Source organism: Stegodyphus dumicola, chromosome 2 (genome assembly GCF_044657685.1).
Source record: "Stegodyphus dumicola isolate Sdum_Otavi_A_Nest chromosome 2, ASM4465768v1".
Lineage (NCBI taxonomy): Eukaryota > Metazoa > Arthropoda > Arachnida > Araneae > Eresidae > Stegodyphus > Stegodyphus dumicola.
In genome coordinates, this window is record NC_140769.1 from 73,477,280 (window position 1) to 73,491,849 (window position 14,570).

Here is a 14,570-nt window from a genome sequence, read left to right on the forward strand (position 1 = left end):
TGTTCTCATTGCAGCTACGCGAACTGATCCGTTCTTGCCGGGATGGACATTAATGACACGCCCTGTAGGCCATGCTAAAGGTGAAGATCCATCTTCGATGACAAGAACCCCAGTGTTGATCTTCAGGTTAGGTTTGTTGTGCTGCCACTTGGATCTCTGCTGAAGAGAAGTCAAATATCCGTTTTTTTCCAACGGTTCTAAAATCCACATCGAAGGTTCTGAATAAGGCACACATTCCCCTGCTCGTACAGTGAGGTCTCCGCATTAGACCTCACTGTACGAGCAGGGGAAAATATGCCTGGAATGGAAGTCAAAGTATCACCTGTAACAAAATGAGATGGGGGTTAAAATATTAATAGAATCAATATCAGAATCGTTCATAAGTGGACGCGAATTCAAAATACCTTCGATTTGGGAAACTAGCGTTGACAACTCTTCGTAGGTTAAAAGAGTCTCTTTTCATACTCTTCTAAGGTAAAATTTCTCTGAGCGGGTGCTAGCTTCCCATATTCCTCCAAACTGCAGTTGGAAAAAGGCGGTATAAAATGTCATTCAATAGATGAAAAGGTTAGCTCTCGTGACACTGATTCCGTTGCATACAAAGAAGACCAAATCCGGTTTAGTTCCTTAGCTTTCGCCATGCTCCACAACATTGGCACCGTTGTCATAGTAAATCTAGCGTGGTGCACCGCAGCGCTAAATGAAGTGTCTAAGTGCAGCATTAAACGGGTCCGCTGTCAGATCACTGACTTGCTTCTATATGCATAGCTTTAGTCGACAAGCAAACAAACAGAGCTATACAACCTTTGGTTGTCTTAGAACCACAACCCTTACTGAATTTAATGGCATAGTCCACACCAGATGAGAAAAAAAGTCTCCAAAGTCACAAGATGTTCAGGTAAGTCACCCATCAATTGCGGGGTTGAAACAGCTTTAACTCAATGGCGTATTAAGCAGTGGTTAACGCAACTGCGTATTAGTCTTTTCCCTCCAATTATCCACTTAGATTGCCTGAAGAGGTGGGATAATATAGAAGGCCCCGCATGGAGGTAAGGAATATGAAGTTGTTTCACTAGTAATTCACTAAATTAATTTTGAGAAGGAAGTATTACAGGATGTTTGACAATTAAGGCTAAATTTCGAAGACGTCCTCCCACCCATAAATGATCACCATCTTTGTCTATAAATGGATACAGAGAACGTAGTTGGCTCTTCTTGGGTAAAGGTTTCTTTTCCTTAAAACATTACAAATCATCTTCGTAGTAATAATAATTCTGAATCAAACGAATAATGAAATTTTCCGCTTTAACGAATCTCTAAAAACGTTAGCGGCATAATTCAGCTGAGTTAATACCACTGCGCGAAATATTCGGAATAAACAAGAGGCTTTTTGCAATTAGTAATAATTAATAATAATTCTTTGGCATTTGAATTTGCAATAAATCTTTGGCAGTTGATATTAACGCAAAATTGTATGTGTTAATATCAACTACTACGCTATTTAACCTCCACCCAATTTTTAAACTAATAGAGCCACGAGTCTTGGTACTCTCCAATTCACGCTGCCAATTCCTCGAATAAGAAGCCTATCATTTCTTCTTTTTAATTCTAATCTTTGAACAGCTCGCTCAGAAATAAACGAGGTTTCACTTCCTGAATCCAGTAATAATTTAATTTTGATAGTTCCGTCGCCTGTTGAAAATGCGAGTGCGATAAACGTAGGCAAAATTGCCGAATTGCAACTTTGAACGTATTACTATTCACAACCATACCTTGATCCTCGCATGTGTAAACGCAACGTATTAATTTTATTTAAAATGTATTTTCCCGATTGGCAACAACAGTTTTTTTCAGAACGATAATAATTTGAACTGTAATGTTTTTTGAGCAGTAATGTTGACGGTAATGTTTCTGAATAAAGCAAGTATTTAACAATTAATGTTTGACGGAATGTGTTTTTAATAAAGGAAATAATTAATTGCTAACATTTTAGAAGTGGGATAAACTAGAATTATTATCTAGATTTAACAACGTATTGCCTTAACGTACGCTAAGACTAAACTGAATGTGGAAGCTCGCCAAAACTGAAGGTAGAAAGGTACGTGAATTTATAAACTGTATGTGTTATGTCTAAGTATTAAACGGAAAGAACTTAAATATAATTATTGTATTATTATTTGAAAATTGAAGTCTAAGATGGCTTATTTGGCAAGAGGCAAGAAATGTGACTTAAAAGAACTTGCTTTGGAAATTGATGTAGATGTCCCTTCTGATATTAAAATTGTAGGATTAAGAGATATGATTTTGAATAGTAAGAATTATAATGAAGACTTTATTAAACAAATGCTAGATAGAATTATATAAATGATCGTTTAGACAGGGAAAAGTTAGAAATTTTAGAAAAAGATAAGCAAAGAGCATTTGAAATGGAAATTATAGAAAGAGATAAGCAAAGAACATTTGAACTTGAAAAATTGAAAATGGAAGCGGAAATCAGAAGTAGTAATGTAAATGATTCTGTTCCTTCTAATGTTAGTAGAAGTAATATTTGTAATATGAGTAAATTAATGCATAAGTATGATTTGAATGAAGGTGATATAAGTTTTTATTTAGTTTTATTTGAGAGACAGGCACGATGTATTGGGTTAGGAGAACAAAACTGGGTTTCTCAGCTGTTGGGTCTATTGCCTTGTGAAATAACTCAATTAATTGCCCGTGAATCAGAAGAGAAAGCTAACGACAATAAGCACGTTAAACAACTGCTACTGAGAAAATTTAAGTTAAGCCCTGAACAGTTTCGGCAAAAGTTTGTTGATCTTATTAAAACGTTGCGTAATACGTGGAAGGACTTCACGTTTGAATTAAAACATTATTTTGAAGAGTGGCTTGCTGGATTAAATGTAACAGATTTTACTCTTTAAAACAACTTATTATTACTGATCAATTAACGAAGAGGGTCCCCGCTGCTATCCGAGACTATTTCATTGATGACTGGTCTAAATTCATTAATCCTGAAAAGTCGGCTGAAAAACTAGATGAATATGAAAATATTCGGGCAGGGATAAAAGTACTTCAAGTAGAAAATAAAACTTTTAGGCATAATTCTAAGCCCAAATCTGGTTCTAAATTTTATGAAGGATCCTATAATCAGTATTCAAGACAAAGAAATGTTAACGATTCCATGCAGACAGATGGTAATTTCAAAGTGGGTTTTAAAAACAGTTTTGATAATAAATACAATCTGAAAGATAAATTTTATAAAACAGACGAAAGGAAAAGGGAATATAATTCTGGCACCCGCAATGAAAAGGGTGAGCCGAAATGCTTCAATTGTGATGATTATGGACATATAGCGACGGATTGTCCTCAACCTAAAAAAGAAATTATTTGCAGGAAATGTAATGAAAAGCGTCATATTTTAAAAAAGTGTACGTCTAAGAATCCAGACTTGACAAATGTTAAAAATAATTTATCCGTGGACCAGAATTCAGGTGTTTCACCAGCTGTATATTTAAAGTATGTTCGCATCAATAATGGAGAAGAAATTACTGCAATCATAGATACGGGTTCTAGTTCGTGCTTATTGAAACAGTCTGGGGCTGAGAGACTGAATCTTATTATAAAACCTGATGTGGAGGAATCGTTTGGCTTTGGGAACCAGAATAAACCAGACGCTAGAACATTGGGAAACGTAACTGTTAACTTAGAGATTGATAATGTGGAAGGAAAGGACATTACAGTTCTCATTGTAGGAGATGGAACGCAACCATGCGACTTATTAGTTGGTCGAACATGGATTGATTTACCACATATTGCATACGCCAAGATAGGTAATACCTTGCACATACGCTATGCTAATGACTGCTCATTTTCACAGTTGCAAAATGATAGCAACACTCCGCGAATTAAACTGAAGACTTCCCAAGAAACTCAAATCGAAAGTAATACGGTTAATTTCGTGAAAGTTAAAACTGATGAAATAAATAACTGTTATGTTTTAATAAGTGGATCGGAAGATGAGTTGGGCTCATTATTGGAAGTAATACAGGGAGAAACAGTGATACCAGTCACTAACTACAGCGATCGGAAACTAATTTTGAAAGAGAATCAATGTATCGGTAGAGCGGAAGTAGCAGAATTAGTTGAACCAAGTTCAGATCAGAAAACTGAAAATTCAAGTCAAAAGGAAATACTGATAATAAATGAAATTAAGAAGTTTAAGAGACCGATTACTTTAGAAGAAATTAACGTTAATAACAATATTACGCCAGAGAGAAAACAGGAAGTTTTACATTTGATAAATGAGTATCGAGATTGTTTTGCATTAAATATGGAGGAATTAGGGTGTACAAACTTAACAAAAATGGATATTAAAGAAATTGAAGGGAGTAAGCCTATTTGCATGAAGTTGTATAAAACCAATGCCGAAGATCGTGCTTCTATAAAGAAGATAATAAATGAATGGAAGAAATATGGAATTGTTACTGAAACAAGATCTCCGTATGCTAGTCCAGTTTTACTCGTAAAGGAAAAAACAGGTGAATTACGATTAGTGATAGATTATAGAAAGTTGAATTCACAAACTGTTAAAGATAAATTTCCACTCCCACGCCAGAGAGAAAACAGGAAGTTTTACATTTGATAAATGAGTATCGAGATTGTTTTGCATTAAATATGGAGGAATTAGGGTGTACAAACTTAACAAAAATGGATATTAAAGAAATTGAAGGGAGTAACCCTATTTGCATGAAGTCGTATAAAACCAATGCCGAAGAGCGTGCTTCTATAAAGAAGATAATAAATGAATGGAAGAAATATGGAATTGTTACTGAAACAAGATCTCCGTAGATGATCTTCTTGAATGTCTTAGTGAGTGTAAAGTTTTCACTACATTGGACTTAGCTCATGGATATTTGCAGATTCCTTTAACTGAAGAAGCGAAACTGAAAACAGCTTTCATCACTCCAGATGATACTGGTCAATTTGAACGTATGATCTTTGGGTTAGCTAATGCACCTGCAGAATTTCAGAGACTTATGAATCAAGTTTTAGGTCCATTGCTTAATAAAGAAGTATTGTGCTATTTGGACGACATATTAATTCCGGCTAAATCTTGGGAAGAAATGATGGAAAAACTTAGGAAAGTGTTTGATAGATTGAGAGAAGCAATGCTGACATTGAAACTGACAAAACGCGAATTTGGAAAAGATGAAGTTGAGTATTTGGGATTTCTAATAAAATCAAATGGTATGCAACCTGGACTAAGAAAAGTACGAGCCATATTAAACTTTCCTAAACCAACCAATGAACATGAAGTTAAACAATTTTTAGGTCTTACAAGTTTCTTTAGAAGGTTTGTACCGAAATACGCAGAGAAAGCTGAGCCGCTAACGAGACTGACGAGGAAGGATGAAACATTTCGTTGGAACGAAGATCAGCAAGAAGCATTCAGTACTTTAAAGGATCATTTAACTAATGAACCAATACTAGCATTATATAATCCGGAAGCAGAGACTGAAGTGCACACAGACGCGAGCAACAAAGGGCTGGCAGGAATGCTGTTGCAAAAAGGTGAAGATAGAAAGTGGCATTTAGTTTATTGTGTAAGTAAAGGAACAACAGAAACAGAAAAGAATTATCACTCAAGCAAATTAGAATTAATGGCTATAGTTTGGACTTTGACACGACTTCGACAATTTTTAATTGGGATCCGATTTACGGTAATTACAGACTGCCAAGCTTTAGTTTATTTAAATGCGAAGAATACTTCAAATCCTCAAATAGCAAGGTAGAGTAATCTGATGCAGGAATACAATCTTGAAATAAAGCACAGACAAGGTCAAAAAATGAGTCACATAGATGCATTGAGCCGATTGCCAGTTGATCAGTCAGAAGAAACTTTAGACTCCATAACTGAAAACAACTTGGAAGTTTGTTTAACGCTAACGATAGATGAACAAATTCTTATGATTCAGCATTCAGAACCAGAATTACGCAAATTAATAGACATTTTAAGAAAAAGATAAATGATAGAACGAATGCAGAGAAATATGTAAATGAAAATTACGTCTCGAAGATTAATCGATTGTTTGGTAAAGTAAAGGATCAGGAAAAGGAGAAATTGTTATATGTCATACCTAAATCCATGAGAAAAGGTATTGTAGTAAAATTTCACGATCTTTTGGGACATTTTTCAGCAGACAGAACTGTTGCCAAAATCAAGGAATCATACTGGTTTAAAAGGAATGAAACGATATGTTATGCGTCACATTTCGATGTGTTTCGAATGCCTAGTAAATAAAATGCCTAGTGGTAAGAAACAAGGAGTACTGCATCCAATTAGACCTGGTAGAAGACCTTTTGCAATTATACATATAGATCATTTAGGACCATTCGTAAAAAGTTCAAGAGGAAATACAGAATTATTTGTAATAATTGATAATTTTACGAGATTTACACGCTTATATCCTATGAAAAGTACTGCAACCAAGTATCTGTTAGTTGCATTGAAAAGTTTTGTAGATGATTTTGGGTTACCAGAAAAAATTATCAATGATAGAGGAACATGTTTGAGAGTACTGTCAAAATAATGGAATCAGTCATACACTCAATTCAACTCAACATCCAAGTGGTAATGAAATGGTGGAAAGAGCAAATCGAACAATTTTGGCTACGATTAAAACGAGTATGGAAAATCCGAATCAGAGAGACTGGGACAAAAAGATTAAGGAATGCGAAAGAAATCTAAACAATATGATAAATAAGACTACAAATAAAACTCCTTTCGAAATGCTTCACGGTTATTCACCAAAATTTAACGACGGATTGATGAGGATGATTACAGGTGAAGACGCAAATGAATGGGAGAATCCAGTAATCTTACAGAATGAAGCTAGAAAGAGAATTGAAGATATGCAGATGAAAATGAAAGCAAATTATTACAAGAAGAAAAGCAATTCTTTAACACGAATTAACACGAACGAGGAGAAATGGTAGTTATGAGAAGAGTACCTAAATCAACTGGAGAATCAACCAAAACACAACAAAAGTATCGAGGACCTTTGGTAGTTACAGAAGTTTTACCAAGTGATACCTGTAGAGTGACTCAATTAGAAGAGAAAGTGAAAGGACATTTCTTTAGTACGACAGCACATGTGAGCCAATTAAAGTCATGGCAGTGTCAAGCTGAATCAGAAGAAGACGATGATGATGGTGATGACATTAGTGTTACTGGGGATAACGATAACAACACGCCGCATATTACTAAAATTAGCACACGGAAAAAGAATAGAAAACGACGGTGAATCTATATGACAGCTAAAGACTTTCGAACTATAAACATTAATATTACAAATTTAATTTTTTTAAACATAAGTTCTTAATGTTCCGAGGTCGTAACTAAGTCAGGATGCCCTAATGTAAACGCAACGTATTAATTTTATTTAAAATGTATTTTTCCGATTGGCAACAACAGTTTTTTTCAGAACGATAATAATTTGAACTGTAATGTTTTTTAAGCAGTAATGTTGACGGTAATGTTTCTGAATAAAGCAAGTATTTAACAATTAATGTTTGACGAAATGTGTTTTTAATAAAGGAAATAATTAATTGCTAACACATGGTTCATTCGAAATGCACTATAGAGAACTTTCGTTTTCATTTGGTGCTTTCAAAAGCTGTATGTTGTTAGCTTTAAGATCTTCATGCAACAAACTATTATGCGTTTTGAATTACAAAAGTTACACTTTAACTGCGAATTGCAGTTTCTGGTAAGATGCGAATTTAAAAATAAAAAACACAACCCTTGTTTTCTCATAAAGTTTCTTCTTGCAGTAATATCCAAATTCTTAAAGTTAATCCATTTATATAAAGCATGAATTCCGTTGCATTTAGGACATGTAATATTACTAACTTTAGAATTCTGTAATGCTTTAGAACTAACATTACTATTTTTATAAACGACTTAAGCTTCTGCTTCTTTATTTATGATAATTTCGAGAGAAGAACACCTTAAATTTAAAAATTCGAAAAATGATTCTAATGTAGGGAAATCATCCTTCGCTGTTTGCTGTGCCCACAACTTTCGAATCTACGTTTTGAAGCAGCATAAATATTAACCATGCATCCCTAGAGGTTTGTATGTCATCAAGAGCTTTTGAGCCTCTAATAACTTCATCCGAAGTATCAGCTAATTGCCTTAAATTAACATTATCTACCTGTGAAGTGCAGTTTTGATCCAGAAATGTTTTAATTAACGATTGTACGGTTTGTTTCTTTTATCGCATCTAGCGAGCAATTTCGCTTACGCTTCTTCATAAGAATTATTTGATAACAGAATATGTTTAATTATAGACGCTGGTTCATCAGCACTTGATCCGATCAAATACTGAAATTTCAGAATATTCGATAAAGAAGTATTATGCACTGTATTATGCAAATAAATCCTTAAAATTCATCGAATCATTAAAGTTACCCGAAACATAGGAATATTCAACTTCGCTAACTTAAAGTTACTAATATTAGAATTTTCTGGAGCATTTGGCACATTAGCCACATTCAAGGAATCTAACAAATTTTGATACTGAAGTTTCAAACTAAAAGACTTCGGTTCAAATTCTTCAATTTCTAACTGCTCCTCTGGTAACTGGGCATCAATTTTATCAAAATCTGGATAAATCCTTTCCAAGCACTCCAAATGGAAAATTACTTCATTTTTAGATAAATCAGAAGTAACACTATTCTGAATCTTGTAAAGGCCGCTTTTGCCCTACCACGCAGTTTAATTATAGTAGCTTGATCTATAATAAGTAATCGAAGTATCTAAGTTCAAAGTGAAGATAATGCAAAAAAATACGGAACTTCAAGAATCAAATTCAGATGTAAAACGAAAATAAAAGGCTCTTATCTGTCCTTTAACTGCTGACGAAGTCCCAATCTTCCCGCTGTGCCTCCATATTTTGTTTACCTTCCGATATTCAAATGGCGCCAAAATTTAACTTTTTGGAAAACTGCTAAAAAATTATTGATTTTTTTTGTTGTTGTTGAAAATGAATATATTGGTATAGTGTAAGTAATTTTTTATTTGTACTAGTTATTATTTGATTTGTACTAATTTGATACCAATTTCTTGCTACATCCAACATATCGTCAACATTATTTTCAGATTCACTTCCATCACTCAAGAGATCATAAGTTACACCAAATTTTCTGATAAATTAACATATTCAAAATCGCCAGAGCCGCTCATTATCAAATAACGTTTTCTAAATAAGTTACAAAAACACTTAGTAAAATTTAATTTATGGTTAACTGTTTACCTTTGTGACAATTCACGCAATAAAAATGGACCTTTTCCAACTGCTTTATAACGAAGACTTCCTAATAAACTTATAGCTATTCATGTAAATGCACGACGTGGTTTACACAAAAAAATGCTGCATAGTGATGCCCTCTAAAGTAAATAAGTTTAATTATAATACAGCCTATCTATTTTTACTAGAACGGCCTCAGTCGGGCATTAGAAGTAAAATAACTCGAGATACAAGATCGCCCGAGTGAGACACGCTCATATGCAAATTTGCAGTAACTTTCGCCCGTGTCAGACATGGGCAAATGCGTTAAGGGATTAAAGTGTAGTTTTGATTTGAAATATGAAATAACATTAATAAATTCAACTACTCTCAATTTAGTCAAACTAAACATATGTAAACATTTAGCAGAAATGTGATCATAAAATTAAGTTTTAAAAATAAGTAATAGGATAGTTACAGGTCTGCTACATTCCAGCGATCGAATTCTACCGATGGCAAAACCCCAAGCATTCTGCCAACGCAGGGCAATGAAAACGTGGAAATTAATTCCATAGGCATGGAAGTAAACAAGGACTGTAAAATAAAATGAATAATAATAGCAACAACTGTTTTCAATTTTTTTAACTTTTAAAAAATAACATATTGTTCAAAAGTACATAATTTCGTCTAGTTTAGTTATAGATTTTGGAATTATCTCAATGATTCAATAGTCAATTACTAGATGACCGAATGTCTGCGCTATGTAATAATTTTGAATAGAGACACATTTAAGTTATAACAAATTAAGTAAACGCAGGGTTTCCTTCTTGCTAAATTTATTTGAAGAATATAATGGTATTCACTGAGCTTTATATTAATGCTGAAGTATTCTCATAACTAAGATTTAGACTCCAGACTAAATTTTAGGCTTCTTTTTTCGTCACAGGACAACGTTTTCAAACAATTTCCTGTTGGTAAATATACTTTAACATTGGCTTTTATTGATTGTTGTAAAAGTTTCCTAACATAGCATACATATCTCTTAAGATAGTTACTTCAATATACAAGGAATGAAATAGAATGACACAATTAAAAAAAAAAAAAAACAAATTATAAAAAAAAAAAAAAAAAAAAAAAAAAAACACGAAAAGCTTTCACATTCTGCATTACGCCCATAGGGGTGTTTTTCTAACGTCTTGTGTGATACCTTTATTTATTAAATATCATGTTCTTCGCATTTAAACCATAAAATTCAATTCAACAGCAATATCGCAAAATAATTTTAAAATGAGCATATCTTTAGAATATCCGATACATAGTCTCGCGCGCTGGAGATGAAAATGTTTTTTTTTTCGTACATTGTTGCCATTGCTTGCTTTGAAATCGTTGAATCTTTTAATCAAAAATTCGTTAAAGTGTTACAAAACATGAAATTGATAATAAAACAAATTCCAAATTAAGTCTTTCAGATGCCCGTATTCGGTGGAGGAATTAACTTATTCAAAATTTGATGGTTCTAGGTACCGTCGTTTTATCACAATCCAAGAAACATACATGCATTTATGATGTTTCTTCATTACTTAATTTCTTTAAATATAACACACGGCGATCATATTTGGGGGCAACAATTTGAAAAGTGAATCGGACATTTAAAGATTTCGATGCAAAATGTTAAAACGAAATTAATAGCCCTTCTAGGCTAAGGCTTAATACTTAATTCAGATATTTTTCACTTGTTGTAAGAGATACACGTAAACACATTTAATTTAAATGTGGTCGAAAGGCACAGTTCTTGTTTCTATAGAAAACTGTGTAACCCGCGTTGTTTTATAACGAAAGATCCAAAACGTGTTAAAAAGAAGAGAGTTTTTTTACTCAAAATAATATACTGTAGAGACATTAGGTAACTTGGAAGCAAGAGAGATGAAAAATTAAAAAAGCCTTCGCCGGGAATCGAACCTCGGACCTCTAGAATACCTGCCCAGTATGCAGACCACCACACCAAGAAGGTGGGAGAAATACCTTATATAATCCTCCTTTAAAATGGCGACTAGGGATTTTAGGGGACCCAGTCGCCAAATCCTGTGTGTGAAGAATCCTCATCCTACACCCTTTTAGTTCGGGCGCCACTGTAGAGACATTAGGTAATTTGGAAGCAGGAGAGATGAAAAATTAACAAAGCCTTCGCCCGGGAATCGAACCGCGGACCTCTCGAATACCGGCCCAGTGTGCAGACCACCACACCACGAAGACTCGCCAAGAAGGTGGAAGAAATACCTTATAATTCTAATGAAGTGAAATGCAAAAAGAAACATAATAATACGCTAAAAATTATTCAATAAGTTTTTTGCTCCCATAAAAATATGTTGAATTATCAAAAACCTTTATTTTCATTTTCTTTCTCTCATTCGAATTAAACAAATATAAAAGTTAATCTTAGTGAGAAGTCAATTATTAATTCCGAATGGCGTTAAATCCCCAAAACGAAGTTGCATTGAACTCACATTCTGTCTCTGCAAATTTTACAACTATACACAAAAATTTGTTACGAGCTAAACGCTTGGCACTGTCCGTGCATTGTCGCTTTAAAAAAAAATCGCATCAATTTTAGTGCGAAATCATCATTTGACTCTGAATGATGATAAAGCATAAATTTCAGGGCGCATTAAAGTCACTTAAAACCTCTGCAAAAGTTTATAAAAATGCAGAGAATTTTCTTGAAAATTGAGCACCTTAAATTACTCCAGCATTGTCATTGTTTTCTATGATACGTATAAATTTTATCTTCTGAATTCGGTATCACTACTCAACGACTATCCAGATTTCGTAGAGCATCAAATTTTTGATGGATGAATTCCTTCGAAGAAACAGAAAATCGGGTACAACTACTCACGAAAATAAGCTTTAAAACGCAAAGGCAATTTGTTATCGCGAATAGTTCGGGCTTTTTTGGCATCTGAATGGAAAGATAAATACTGACGCGTTTACGATCAAATATTATTTCTCTGCTTCCCTCCTTGTCGTTAGAGAAAGTTACGATGGAACATGCGTTACAGTGACAGACGCTTGGCGGATCGGCCACTCTATATTTTAGGGTTTGCCATAACTTGGTGCCAGCTTAGGGTTTGACATATCTTAGAATAAATCGCCAAGAGTTTACTCGGCAAGAAAAGCTTTAAAGCTTTTCACTTTAGGTGAAGTAGGTTAGGTTCCTACTAGTCAATTGAGTTTATCGTGTTCACATTACGCAGCGCAAGCAGATCTCGTGACGCAATGTTAGTAAACGTGTTATAGTATTTCATTAACAAATTTGGCAAAACTAGTATGTCTTATTTCGTTATTTCGAAAGAAATTTAGAACTTCTCATTATGAATCATTAAAAGGATGGGGTACTTACTAGTCATATTAAACTCTAATTGCAAGCGGATTTAAGAAATATATAGTCCGAAGCCTTCAAATTGTAGTCTAAAACACAATAAAATACTTTTCAAAAATGTTCAAAAGTACGAAGAACATTAAAAAGTACAAAACATCATAAGAATTACATAATAAAGTATTCTGTACCAGTTACAAAATATATGGTATCAGAAGTATCTTTTATTAATTGCATCAAAGCTGCAAATGTTTATAAAACTTGCCATTTATATATACTATAAATATATTTTCATTTATATAAATTAGATATATTACCAAAAAATGAAAAAAGTTTTAAATGTGCATTCACTATTTTTAAATTGCTCAGTTTAAATAATGCAAACAGACGGACTTAAGATATATGCTTTGCCTAAACTTTTATTCTTGATGGCGCACTACTGACTAATTGAAATTTTTATGTTTTGCTCAGTGTCAACGCTCATATTTTATAACATTCTGCAAGTATATTAGTAATAGCTATCAATTGGATGTATTATAAATAAGTATATTTTATTTTATATCGATTAGATGAAAATTAAGTTAATATAAAGCATGTTTAACTCCTCAATCAGGAAAAGATTGATTAAATTTAAGAGCTAATCGTATGCTCTCTTTAGTGAAAACACTGTTTTTAGTTCTTTCAGTTTGTTAATCACTATAAGAGCTCACTTAGTTTTTTAGATATTTTTAGGATGGATTAAAATAGATCTCACTCCTGAATGCCAATATTTTAAGAATCCGCCAGGCGCGGGATGCACGAAATTAAAGCTCGCATGGTTCGCGTTACGACAAAATTTGTCAAAGATAACTTCAAGATTATTTTGGTATAAAATTCGGTAACCGGATAATTATATTATTACTCTGTTTTAGCTAACTGAAATAGTAAATTCCAGTTGCATTTTTTCCTTCTGTGAGAAATTAATCGTTTTAAATTTTAAATGTGAAAAGAATTATTTAAATCAAAGTTTTTAAAAACGAGATATAATTTCATGCATTACGGATATCTGATAATAGACGTACCCGGAAGTTTTGCTATTTTTTTATCGATGACTGTTTTTAATTAACTACTTTGAAGTAGTTTATTTAATAAAAGCATTTAAGGTCTATCTCTGTATATCTTTTTGTGGAGAACTGTGAGCTTCTATTTATGTTTGGCTTATTTATTGTAGCAAATCAGGCAAATGTAATTTTTCTTGAGATACCTTTGTGCAAGAGGCTCTAAGAAACATTTAGTTACATCGGCATAAGACATACAAAAAAATCATCAAAATCACTTAATTAGCTTTTACAATGGAAACTGAATGATAAACTAATAGTCACCGTTCACATTCACACACCTTTCACGTCTTGCACATTTGGCCATTGGGAATAGCCATAATATAATATTTGCGTCTATTCATCCTATTTAATTTGCGTTAACACAGCACCGAAGTAATATTTTGCAGTTTTAATGACTTATTAAAAGGATGGTCAATCAAATGGTCTGCAATTTACTGAGTGATGATATATTTCAAAGTGCAAATTTAGAATTGTAGCTGAATCTTAACTGTTTGATGTAAAAGGGATCAGTACTACCTCGGAAATCTGCAAACAGAAAGGAAAGCTACTCCCATTTAAGGTAAAAATTACAGATGTAATAACCTTAATGAGCATGAACGGTTTTCAGATAAAACCTTACATGATACACTGCCACCTTCAACTTTTTTAGTACGAGTATATACAGGAATTTATATTACTTCAAAATGAGAAAAATACATATTTCCATTTATGTTTATCGTTTGGTTTTTATAGCATAACTTCAATAAAAACACATAATGTTGTAAATTTCCTTTTGACAAATAATTTCTCACATTTATAATAACAATA